Source organism: Nyctibius grandis, chromosome 4 (genome assembly GCF_013368605.1).
Source record: "Nyctibius grandis isolate bNycGra1 chromosome 4, bNycGra1.pri, whole genome shotgun sequence".
NCBI classification, from domain to species: Eukaryota; Metazoa; Chordata; class Aves; order Nyctibiiformes; family Nyctibiidae; genus Nyctibius; species Nyctibius grandis.
In genome coordinates, this window is record NC_090661.1 from 47,503,104 (window position 1) to 47,516,132 (window position 13,029).

The following is a 13,029-nucleotide window of genomic DNA, read 5'->3' on the forward strand; positions in this document are numbered from 1 at the left end:
TTTTCAGTAGATGTAGGTCTTGCAGAGGGATGTGTCACAGGCACTTGCTGTGAGACAACATCAGCCAGTTGGTTAACTGAAGTGAGGGATGGCATGGGGGAAGGCAGGTGCGTGTTTGAAAGACGGGCAAAACAGGTGGACCAAGCTGAGTGCATGTGATGGATCACAGAAAGGGCTAGGACAATGTGAGAAGAGACTGTCTATTAAATTTTGCGGAATGGTTTTAAAATAATCCATCAGCAAAGTGACAGCCTTTTACTCTGTTCAATCAACTTTTTTAGTAAGTCTCTACAGTTAGGAGCAAACCATTTACTTTCTCCTTCCTCTTTCATTCACGCTTACGCTAAATTGTGGTCCTGGCTGTTCTTGCAGGTTAGCAAAACTGAGCAGGAGGCAAGCAAGCAAATGTGGAAGGCAGGGCAAGAGCTGGTGTTGCTGATGAAAAATTTTTTGCTCTGAGAGCTGGCACCTCAGCCTGGCACCGGAGTTGTCTCTGTGTCCCTGGCACCCATTGTGGCATTGCAGTATTGGTTATTTGGTGGATACCAATGTTCTGATTAAATTTCAGCTCAAACATTTGCGTTGTTCCTCATTTTCCATTATATTTTCACTAGGACAGACAATTCTTTTTTCACTTCTTGAACTCTGTCTGTAGGCTGCAGAAGAGCTGCTGTGTTAGGCTTCAGAGATGGGATGAGTGAAACGATCCCTTAATGTGCATACAATTTTGAGTAGCAGTTTGAAGTCCTTGTGGTTGAAAGATGTTGCACGTTGCTTCTTATTCACTGTAAATCATAATTTTTAATATATTTTTTACAGTGACCTGAGTGGATAAAAAAGGAACTCCTCCATTTTGTGAAGTAATAACTGTATCCTAGGTGAAATAAATTACAAAGCCAAAAGCTTTAAAGAAAAATGGGTTGTTAATAAAACACAATAGTACTGTTTTATATCTGTAACCTTCAGCCTTTATACTCATCTATGTAGGAGCAAATACTTGGTGCTTGATTTGAATAAAAACATTATTTCTTATTTTGTCATGTAGATGAATTGAGAAGATGGAAGCAGTCACGTTTACTGAGGGTGTGGGGATAGTGAGGCCAGAAGGCAATAGAGACCTGAAGAATACACTTCCCATTCAGTCAGCATTATGACCAGCAAAGGAAGTCCTGTCTTAGCATAGCAGCTGGGGAACAGACATGATTTTCAACTGGAAAACACAGTATTAATGGGTTTTATTTTGTTGTGCAATATTTGATCCATGAGGGCCCTGTGGCCAGGAGCCTGTAAAGCAATTTGAAAAATGTAAGGTATGTGTAACAACGTAAGAACTCAGAGAAGAGACAAAGAATTCACGGCAATGTGGAATAGGTTGTAGTGGAAAAAAAAGGGAGAGTTGCACACATAGAAACACGCTTTAGAATGATTCGAGATAGGCACATGTCCTCTAGGACATAAACAAGGAGAATCTGGTTTGTCCTCTTCAATTCACCTTTGTTATTACGTAGCACATATTCCCACAGCATCTCAAATCTCGCTGTTTTGTCTGAGGAAGAATAACATATACATGACTTTTTGGAATACCTGTGATTTGTTCTTGCAAAACAGGGCTTTGAGAACCCTGTGGGCACACAATTAACTGTTTCATTTTAATTCAGCCCTGTGGGAAGGGGTCAGGGTCTCTCACTCTGTCTCTTTGAAATGGCTTTGTAAAGGAGATGGTTAGTTAGCATCGACTTGAGCATCTGCCGTCAAGGCTCAGTGAATAATCACCTGATCCCGCTCTGGATTAGAAGAGGAGAAAGAAATCAGACAGGGCTAAACACCAATGATTAGTTAGCTTTACTGCAGCCTGGGGATGCATATGGACTAGGCAGGATTTATTTGGCTTTCCCAGTTTTAATTTCCACGATTTTCCATGAGCTAGTCAAGACAAGGCAACCAGCAATCTTGGAGGGAAAAGAGCTGAGCTGGTAGCTCGTTTTTCTCCTTCTTACTTTTTGTGGAATTCTCCCTTTTTTGTTTTCCTTCATTTGTGATTTCGGGTCACAGAAAGATGAGAGCATCCCTGAAGATGGCAGCACAGAGTCCCCGAACCCTAGCTGCGGTGCTCACAAAGTGCGGAATTAATGCTTTCTGTCCTGACAGAGGGAATCTTTCCCTGTTTCCTTCCTTCTCCTGCAGACACTCAAGCGGATGTTTCTCCTCTCCAGGACTTCCTTCTGCCTTCTGGTTCATGTTCCCAGTGAGTAGGGATTATCTCTAGGACTTCCCCCCCAACGCCAAGGAAGTGGTAAAATTTTAACTTGAGAAAACTGATTTTTTTTTTTTTCCCCCTAGCTGTGCTGAAACAAAATGGAGTTGTCCTTGCATAGTTATAATTTCTGAGATAAAATGATATTTCTCTTAAAATAAAAGAAACAAAATCAAAGCAAACATACATCTTGAAGGAAGAAAATTCCTGAAAACTCTTCAGATGTAGTTATGGTATAAGTTTTGGAGCAAAAGGAAAAGATTTTGCAGATGTGAACGGTGGTTTTTTGTTGTTGGTTTTTGCTAAAAAGAGATTGTTTTTTCTGTGGTATTATGTCCCTACCAATAAAAGAAGTACATCCATACCTCTTGGAAGCATGCAAAGTAACTCCTGTGATTAAGCCACTCTCCCACTTTCTGTTTCTTAAGGAGGCTGGATGGTCTAAAGCTGTGATCAGGATTGAAACCCAGTTCCCAGCTTTTCTATAACCTCCCTAAGTGAACTGAGCAAACACTTTAGGTCTCTGATTCTCTCCTCTGCCTGTAAATTGTGCATTGAAACATTTTCTGTTTCTTTGTCTGTCTCTGGAATGCAAGTTCTTATGGACAAAGACAGATCTTTAATATGTAGTACACTGCCTAACACTTTGGGTCTGTGAAGTGCTTTTGTAGTAAGAATAATGCCTTTAATAACAACACCTGCCCTGTTCCAGTCACCATCCCACAAATTAGATTGTTCTCTACTCTTGCTTTGATGGGCAGGAAGTTCCTGAAGATGGGTGCCATGTGCTGAGCCCTTTAGCTTGAGTTTTTGTAGTCAAGGTGAAAGCTTATGTGCTGTGCAAATGCATCAGTGCTATCATGACACAGACTTTTTGGCTGAATGGCAAAGCCTTCTTTCCCTCTTTTTCAAGCATGTTCATATATGTGTATATATAAACTTACACTGCACATGGCGGTCCTGTTTTGCACACTCAGATATTGGAGATAAGCACATTTTGTAGTTCTGGAAAATATCCTCCTTTGAGAGGAGGTCTCTGTTTATTGCACTGCGTGCGTAAGCACTGATTTCAGAGACCTTTTTGCCCTGGCAGCATCTGTATTACACTGTGCCCTGCCTCTATTCATACTCTGTGCCGAAGTCATAAAGGACGAAGTGTTTTTCTTGCTTCTCCTGCTTACCTATTGACCATCTCCTTTTGAGGCAGATCTGCTGCAGTCTGATCCAGATTGCCTTTGATTTACAGTTATTGGAAACTATTTTTCTGTTTTTCTTTTTTGCCACCTTTTGGAGTATACCAGAGAGTTAATTTCTCCTCTACCCCATCTCCTATTGTTCCTATCTTCTTCTGGGTTAGCTCTGTCTCATTAGTGAAATTCGAGGCTTTCCAGGACTGCATCACATGCCTTTTTGAGCCACTGAAGGTTCGTTTCTCCTCTCACCTCAGCCAGGCGTCCGCCTGATCTGCAGTGTTGCCTTGCCCCAGATTGGCTGAGTTAAAGCTTTTGAATTCTACCAAAATGAATGTTATATGTGTCTGATATTCTGGGGAGCTTTGTAACTTGAAGAAGGGCAATATTAATGGGTTAATTACTTCCCAGGTCAGTAAGTAGGGTAAAGCTACTATTCAGGTGTATCTCCTGGGCAGTTCTGCAGTCTTTTACTTCTCAAATTTAGGACCCGAGTGGCCAAAGGCTCTGTAAAATGAAGGTTCCAATAAGGAAACTTTCCTTGGCAACAGTACCAGAGAAGGTGGCCTGTGGATGTCTGACACTGGAAATCTCTGTACTGGGAGTCTTCAGGTAGTCTCTGTTCACCATCTATTTGTCTGATGTGCTCTGCAAACTGTATGGCTCTGTTCAGACCCAAGCAAAGCTTAGTGGTACCTGCAACAGAAATTTTACTTCTGCGTTCTTTCCTTCACCACCTAATGGCTGTGGTTTCAACACTAACATTGTATCTTCACCTGTCTGGAAACTGCCACCACCAGCAGCACCTACCTTTATTGTGACAGGGCGCCTTTCCCTCAATTTCCTGGGAAAATGGGACCACACATCACTGACCCTGAAGTGCAACATTAAGCGTATGAAGTGTTCTAGCTGGGGTTGTAGGAGATCGTTTTCCCTGTGTTGGATTCAGTTCTAGCTGTCGAGTTCTAGCCATCCTGAAACACTGACGAGAGCTAAAATGTGGCAGTCTGTTTCTGTAATGATGGCGGGGGAAGCTGCTCTTTGAGAGCTGAGACATCAGTTGGACTCGACGATCTTAAAAGGTCCTTTCCAACCAAAACGATTCTATGATTCTATGCCAGATATGAGAAGGCTTTTTATCCTTTCATGTGCAGAGGTCTAGGTTTCTTCAACTCCTCTTTCCTATAGCCAGAAGTTAAAAAACCTCAGTGATTTCCGTCCAAATATAGTCATCTTGTATAACGGTAGGCTCCAGACTGACCTTCAGGTGAAGCAGATTTTACTGGATGTCACACAGAATGTGCATAGCCCAGCATTGTTAAAGATGTTAACAAGAATTAAATTTCTTCACACTGTGTTTTCCATATGCATGTTCTGTCTCCTGCTCCTCTGCTTTTGAATATTAAGGTTCTGTGGGAAGCGTGTGCTGCTCCATGAAGTCTCTGCACAAAGCAAGGAATTCTCCCAGTGGAAGGTGCACGTGGACAACTGTCCTGGTTTTGCAGGGGTACAATTTATGGAATCAGTTTTCTGTTACATTTTGTTTCAGTTTGTGGCCAGCTGTGGTATGGTGATCAAGGCCATGAACAGTGAAAGCCAGGGCAGCTGACCCAGGCTGGCCCACAGGTGTATTCTGTAACGTTAACCGACAGGTTCAATATAAATGGGAAAGCTTGCTGGGGATGGGGTGGGTATTTCCTCTGCTCTCCTCTAAATCTTTCTCTTTCTCATCTCCTCAATGGTGACTATCCCTGGAGGGACTTACCACGACTCTATGAGCTAAGTGTTATTTTGTGTCTTTTGTAATGATATTGGTTCTTTTATTTTATTAAATCTGTTTACATTTCAACACATGATTTTCCCTCCTTTTCCCAATTCCTGTTCTCAGCAGGGGAGGGGTCTTGGGTGATAGAACAACGGGTTACTGTTTACCCCTGGGTGTGGGCTAAACATAGACAACAACACATCTCAAAGCTCCCAAGGCCAGATGGTTGGTAGCTCTTCTTCCCTTTCTTTATTTTTCACTAAGTCAGTACATGAAAAGGAACTAGAGTTTCATGTAGGACATGCATCTGAGTCCTGAATGTGTCCTGGCTATATCTTTATCACACTGTAACACTTAAAACATTTCTGGGGTTATGTGTTTTTTTAAGTTTGAACCAGATCTGCGTTTGAAAGTTATACTAGGTATTTAAAAAATACAGCAACAATTTGTAAAAGAGAATGAGGAAGGTGTGTGAAAATAATGATGCTAAACAGTGCAAGCGAAAGCAAGCTTTATTGAAAGAAGAAAATCAACAAATATGGAGAAAGGAGGAGTCTGTAATCTTGCAATATTTGATAAGAGGCCTCTTTTTTTGAAGTGAAGTGGTGTACCAGTTATGTTTTTTTTCGTAATGCAAATTTCTTTCCCTCATCATTGCAGAAGGAAGTTTGATACGATGGCTTGAGAGCATGCAAGTAACCCAGAAAACTGAAATAGATACAGAAAACAAACAATATTTTGTTTTTGGAGAATTTCCTGATTTTAAAGCCATTTTAATGATTTTTCAAGGGTGTAACTTAGGTTCTAGAATTTTGGGTGCTTGAGTTTGGTGACATCTCTGTGGCAGGTTTGACATTAAAGAAGTGGGATGGACTGAGCAATGCAGGGCAAATCTCAACAGAGACTCTTAAAGTCATAGGCAAATGTGGGTCGGGTTTGTAGTTCTCCAGAACTCCAAGACTGAAATCCCCATTGGCTGTATTGGCAGGACGGCTTGATGTGGGAGATGAAGGTAGCTGTCGCTTTCTCCTGCGCTCCACACGTAGTGCATGTTTGGGGCCTTGTCATGTATACCAGATTTGTACCCTGCCCCTTGCCCACCACCACCGCTTCCCAAAGCTCAACAGCTAGAAAGGAGGAAAGTGACTCAAAAGTGTCAGCCCTCAGGGTACAGCAGTTGTCACCCACCCCTGGGAGGGCTGTTGTGCTGTGTTATTCCAGCTAAGGAGAATAAAACAGCACAAAAGCCTGAGGCTTCACCCCAGATCTGGTTCTTCCTCAGCCACTGGGCAGTTTGCTGCCTTTGTGTTGCCTTTGGGGTAGCCCTTATGCTTTCCCATCTGAGGAATTTTCCCCTTTCTCCTGGCTGTGTGCTTCTGCTGCCCAGGGTGCATTCCTGGAAGAACACTGGCTGTAACACAGCAGATCAATGGGCTCAGACCCAAGTCCCCTCTCTTCCCAGGGATCAATACGATATTGGAGTACGATGCTGGGGCTGGCATTGCCTACTCCTTTCAGGTCTGGCATTGATTAGATGCAGCCTGCAAGCAGAAGTGGAGCAGTAATGCTCTGCAACCTCAATAACCCATCCTCAGGAGCCTGCCAGAGTCAAGGGGCTCCTTGCTGCCATCGCAGCCAATAGAGCCATTTCATTAGGCTGGAAAGGTTAATTGCATTGAAAACTGGCATCATCCTCAGCACATGGACCACTGTAAAACTCCACAGTGTTGTGAGGCCTGAAGCCGTCTCATGGAAAGTGGAGTCCATCTGAGCTCTGAGAAGTTTTGCTTAGCAAGGCTTCTGTATAGGGTAGTCAGACCCCTCATCTGCCACAGTTCTCTTGCTGAGGTCCCCTTACTTTGTTTAGAGAAAGCTGGTGAGGGGGTGACTGATGGGGGTGGTAGTTGTGGTCAGAAGGGCACTTGCTAGTTTTATACAGCCTTTGGATTACATACTGCATGCAGTAAATACGGAGGAGCAGCACATACAAACTGCAGGTTTTACTCTGAGCCATGCAGATGAAGAAGGAGCATAGAAGGCTGGGAGTCATGGTCTCTGTACACTGCAGCTCTGCACTGAAGAGGCACCTGTGTTCCTCCCTGTTCGGTGCTAACAGTGAGCAGAGTTCAAGTTCCTGGAAAATCGTTGCTGAAGCCCTTTAAAAAGGTATAGTTGGGATCTTCTCTGCTGCAGGAGGCCACTTGTGTACTTCCAAGCTCTAGGAACTGTCACCTGTCTGAAAATGAAGGGGAAACTTCCCTCTGCTGAAGGCTGGTCCTGTGAAAGTTCAAGTGGTTACTTCTCGTGCGTTGTTAGGCTTGTGTGTATGTTAGCTAGCTCTTGGTCAGAGAAATTTATTTTGTAATTGACATATTTTTGTCAGGATTTTCAGGGCAGTCTGCTGCGTATACAGAATGTCGCAATTCAATTTGCCAACCAGAGTTTCAGAGATAAAAAACATTCTGATCATCTGAGAACTTTTGAGGATCTAAGCAGTGTATTTCCTCATAGCTAAAGAGGAATTTCAATTTTTGAAGTGATTTTTGTTAAGACACAGATTTTTCTGTTACCTTAGCAAGTGTCCTCTCATCCTTTTATTAGAAACAGCACCTTAGAAAGCAAATAGTTATAAAGACTGATGTTAGGTTCTGAGATTTGGCTTTCTAATGTGTATGAGATGTTTTGAGGTGCTTTTACTGAAAATATTAAAACAGAGCAGAAGATTGCTTCTCAGTCTGACACAAAACCTTGTAAAACCAGAGTCTTCACAGGTTGCTTTACTCTCTGGTTGTTGGTGACTGAGCAACAGACGGGCTATTAAATCATCAATTGTAGCTTCTTTTATAAACTCTTTTCTGCCTTCCCTTCATAGTCACCTTCTGTGGGCAATTTACCTAACATTTTTTTCTTAAGTCTTCTTGCTCTTCTTTTCCTGGGTGCAACATTTCAAACTAGAACGTTGGTTTCAGAGGGGAAATGTGCTGTTGCAGGTTAGAACTTCCACTGCTAAACAGAGAGAGGTTAGGACAGAAGGATGTGAAGATGCCAGGTGTGTGCAGGTGCTGCTTTCTAAAGGGAGCTTTTTACTATACGCTCAGTCACATCTCTGTTAGGATGCGGCTGTTGTGGCATCCCAGTTATATGTGCCAAGCACCAGGGCAGTGCCTAGCGTCGTATGTGACCGCAGGGCACTTGTGTTGTAGTAGAACCTCCCCCTGAACCTGGTCAGCTGATCGTCCACCTTGCCCACTTCTTTATAGAGTCATGGGACAGGCCTAAAACGGTTCACGTGTTCTCATTATGTCTAATTCCTAACACATACCAGGGCTCTGTAAGTCCCGTCTCCTTCTGCTCTAGCCTGACAGGAAGCGAATGAGAGAAAGGACTTAAAGTTCTGAAGGAGGAAGACAAGAGAGGAGGACAGGAGGGAACATCTCAGGCTCAGGAGAGCTGTTTTGAGGTGTTCTTCCAATGTGCGTGGGGTTCTTGGTGGGTAGGGCACAGTGAAGAGCTTTCTCTTTAATACAGTGTGCATTTTATCTCTGCAGACTTCTTGCAGACTTAGTTTAAAGATCTTAGCTCAATACCATTAGTGTATCTCTGCTGAAGGCCCTTTATAAAATTGATTAGAAAGTGGGCTTTTGCATGTGTGTGTGTGGGCTCTAATCTGATTTGAGTCCGAGATGGTATCTTTAATTCAGTGCATCGCGGCAACTAACTCACGAACTTCACCGAGAGTCAGAGTCCCTAATTTGGTTTGAGAATACATTAGCAAAACGAGCTCAGAAGGTCCTTTTTCGGGGAGAGGGGGAGGGGGTGTCTTGGGGGGGGCCTTGGGGGAGGATGGGAAGAATTGACGTGACAGAGAAGAGTCATGGATTTAAACAAGATCCTGGGCATGATATTCCTGCAGTGGTTCCCATGAAAAAAAGGAGGAAAGAGAGAAGATTGATTGATTGCTGGCCTTGCACAAACCATGGAGAACAAAGTGAACTTCAAAGCAGGCTTAACCCTTTCCTCCCACACACAGAGAACTTGAGGTGCTGTTTATCCAGAACTGTTTTTCTCCTCTTCCCATTCCTTAATCCTGTTCTGTGGGCTGGTGCCTAAAGCAGACACTAACATTGCAGAAGTAATAGTATGTTTTTACCCTGGTAGATGATCCACACTATCGAAACTTTTCAGGACTGATCCAACTCAAAGTAAAATATAAAACCACATGTCTCTCCTTCTTTCCTTCTTACTTCCTGAAATAGAAGAAAAATTGTTAGAAAGAAATAAATAGACCAGCACAGCTGGTGTTTGCAGTGGGACAGTGAAAGCAGTGTTTTGCTGCAGGTGATATGTAAAAGCCTACCCTGGGGATCGCTAGACTTAGCAGAGTAGATATGTACATCCGCTGCCTGCTTTATAACTAACCTTCACTCTTCAGATCTGTTATTCCTGTATGATATGTACTGGGGGTTGTGTAGCATTCTATATGATCCAACAGTTGCTGGGGGCGGGGTGTGTGTGTGGAACTCTTCAGATTCCTCCCAGCCCCTTTTAAATAAAGGATTATTTTAATTTAAGAAATTGTTAAAGTAAATGGGGGAGTAGCTCATCTTAGATTCTGTTGGGTGCTATAGAAATACTCAAGATAGAAGTAAATATTTAATTTGAAAATGTAATTAGTAAGCTGTTAAACACAAAATGTTTGCTGTGTTAATTCAGTTTTATGGCTGAGGTCTTGCACACACAGATGTCAGAAAACTCCAAGTCCTGCCTCCTTCAGTAGCAGTATTGTATTTCCCTTGCAGCTGGGTAGTATTTCTTCTTGCAAGGAGTATAGTGTTCTAGAACTTGCTGCCTAAATTTTGTAAATTGGTATGATTCCATTTATTGCAAGGGAGCTTTACTGGTTTATACCCAGTTCGGCCATTAATATCGTGTCTTGACTTACATTTTCAAATGGAAGCTCCTAAATCACGTTTGAAAGGTACTTACAAGATGCACATGTGCTTGCATAGACAAGGCACTCATGGACACAAGTGACTAATATAGTCGCACCTACGTGTTTATGGATGAAGTTGACTGAGCCATTGTTTTTGCAGTAAAAGTGCGTGTTTTGTAGTTGCAATTCAGTATTTGTGTTTGAGAATATGACCGTCTCTGTGCAATGCCATGTTGTGGTTGTTTCAGGCAGAGTAACATCAAATTTCCTGACTTGAATATATTGCAAAATGTTCAGTATAGTGGTCCTTTATGATACATGTTTCTGTTCCATTGCTTGATTAGAAAATCAGCCAAGACCACAGCTGCACAGAGGGTTCAACATATTCAGAGAAAATCTGAGCCCCTTACTCTAAAGCAATGCATTTTGGAAGAGGGAGCTTACTATGCTTTCAGGAATGAAGAGTCACAAAAACAGATACCTCAGAATTGGAAGGCTTTCGCAGTAGGTCTTCCTGCTGTCATTTGGATATACAACTGGATATATGATTTGATTCAAGTGCCTAAGCTCATCCACCTTCCAATAATTATTTTTGTTAGCCTTCATGCTCTGCTAATAGTATACCATATGCTTAGTTGAGGTTCCTTTTCCACCTTCTCTGATGAACCACTGAGGTCAGCAATTTTATTTCAGCAGCTTGCTCTGATGAACTTTATTTCTACACCAGCCTCTCCATCCAGACAACACTGCAGTGCAGAGAAATAATCCAGTTTTACTTGATTATTAATAATTACTCTCAGCTGCTATTTTTTCAGTTGATTGATTAGAATAAACCCTGCTCTGACGGGATACACCGGAATCCATAACTCCCCTTCCTTCTCTACTGCTACTTCAGCTCCTGTTTCTCCAGGCACAATGTAAAGTGGGGGTTTGTAATGCAGAGTGGCTTTTTAAAACCGGCTTTCTTGCTGCTTTTTAACCACCTGTGACCAAAATTCATTTATCTGTATTGGTGGAAGTCCACAAGCCCAGAATAACGTCTCTGGTTTGCAAGCCAGTGCTTTTGCTAAACAGATATGTTTTCCACTGTTCAAGGTTGAAGCTGGACGAAATAACTTCAATCTTTGTTTTAGTCTTCCAAACTGATCAAAGACTATAGGTTTGCAGGACATGTGCTTCATATTTAGAACCTTGTCCCATGTCTGACTGGTTGTGTATCCCTCCAGCAGGGTTTCAGGCCGTGAGTCACTGCGGAGGGATCTCACGTTGTAGTTGTGTGAGGTTTTTGCTGTACCAAATTTGACAGTTTCCTTTTAATATTTGGAAGGAGCGTATCAAAAGGTGCTCTCTCAACAACTCGTGGCCTGAAACTCTATCCAGCAGTTCTGCAGGGACAGGGGAACTTTAAAGCGTTTGCAGATTTGTCAGGAACTTAAACACCTCAGCTAAATGATACACAAAAAAAAAACCCCAGGAAGTTTGATGGTCTAGGCAATCCTGCCCCGGCAGGGGGATTGGACTAGATGATCTTTCGAGGTCCCTTCCAATCCCTAACATTCTGTGATTCTGTGAAAATGAACATTGATGTTCGTGTTTGCACCAGCTTTGTGCACGGTCAGGAACAACCTCTCCCAGGACCGCAATCCAGTCTCTGTGGCTCCCTTGCTGATCCAGCCTATTTTGTACCAGATTTGCTGTGAATGTCAAGTGGTGAGCAGCACTGCAGCCAGTACCTCAGGAAATCAGAACAGGCAGTTCAGGTGTAGCTGGGCTGAGCAGTGATTTTCCTACAAAGTAGCAGCTGTTAACCCAGTGGACTGGAATTCTCTCTGGGGAGGTAGTCAGTGCAGCATGGGAGACGGTTTTGATACTTGTAGTTGTTTTCATTTGCAGCTTTGGTTCCTTAAAGTCACTCAGTTTTGAGAATAATGCTATTTCCAGGGTGGGAAGGTGGGAAGTGAGAAAATTGCTTGAACGTGGACAAAATTTACCTCCTCTTTGCAAGCAGGATAGTTGTCAGAGGTACCTAGAGCTTGGGCTTTTTATCTGCTTAGGATTAATCCAAGGAAGTAATGAATCCCTATTAGAGAGATCTTTTTCGGGAGCTTGTTGCAGAATTTCGACTCTGCAGTGAAGTGCACAGGGTGTACAAGCCTGTCACAGCTGGCAGCAAAGTGGCTTCCAAGGGATACTCAGGCCAACAAATGTCACCTGGAGATGGAGATGTGTGAATGGATTCACTGTACGCCATGATTTGCAATGGTTGGGTAGGACCATCAATCTGTGCAATGTGGCTCTCATGAGAAGTGTGTTTATTAGTGTAAGTGGGGATTTCTGAGACAGCCCTCTACTGGGAAAGATTTTTTCATCTTGCTTTCCTTCCAAGGAACATTTGAAATAAAAGTGTGTTTGAAGAAGGAGTAGTTTAACACTAGAAGACAAGTCTCTAGAAATCCAGTGAAGGGCATGGGATAGCTGCACTATTCAACATTCAGATGACTCTTCAGATCCTGAGGTCCAGTTCCTGTTCAGATCAATAGAAAACGCAATTTAATTTCAATAGTAGTTGAATCAAGGCTTAAATGAAGAGGCAGGATCCTGTCCCAACTACTTGTGATTTGGTTCCACTGCAGCTACAAAATGCTGGGTAGGGTTCAGATAGCAGGTAAGATATTTATACTCAATTCCAACAATTTTTCCTCAGCAGGTTGTAAAATGAAGTATTGTTTTGTGGCTCACAGAGGTGCTAAGAAGTAGCATTCCTTGCCGTGAGTGAATGAGAAAGAAGTTTCATTCAAGCTCTCATCAAAGTGGATAAAATGTCCAGGTCAATTTTTGTAAGTTGATCGAGAGCCAGGGTTTTGGAGCTTCTGATCACATGCCAGCA

At 42.7% G+C, this 13,029-nt stretch overlaps 1 protein-coding gene across 6 annotated transcripts in view; it reads left to right on the top strand.

Annotated features, from left to right (window-relative positions):
* Window positions 1-13,029, top strand: part of ESRRB (estrogen related receptor beta) — a 133,747-nt gene that overhangs the window by 61,759 nt on the left and 58,959 nt on the right. The gene's annotated exons all lie outside the window — the stretch shown is intronic.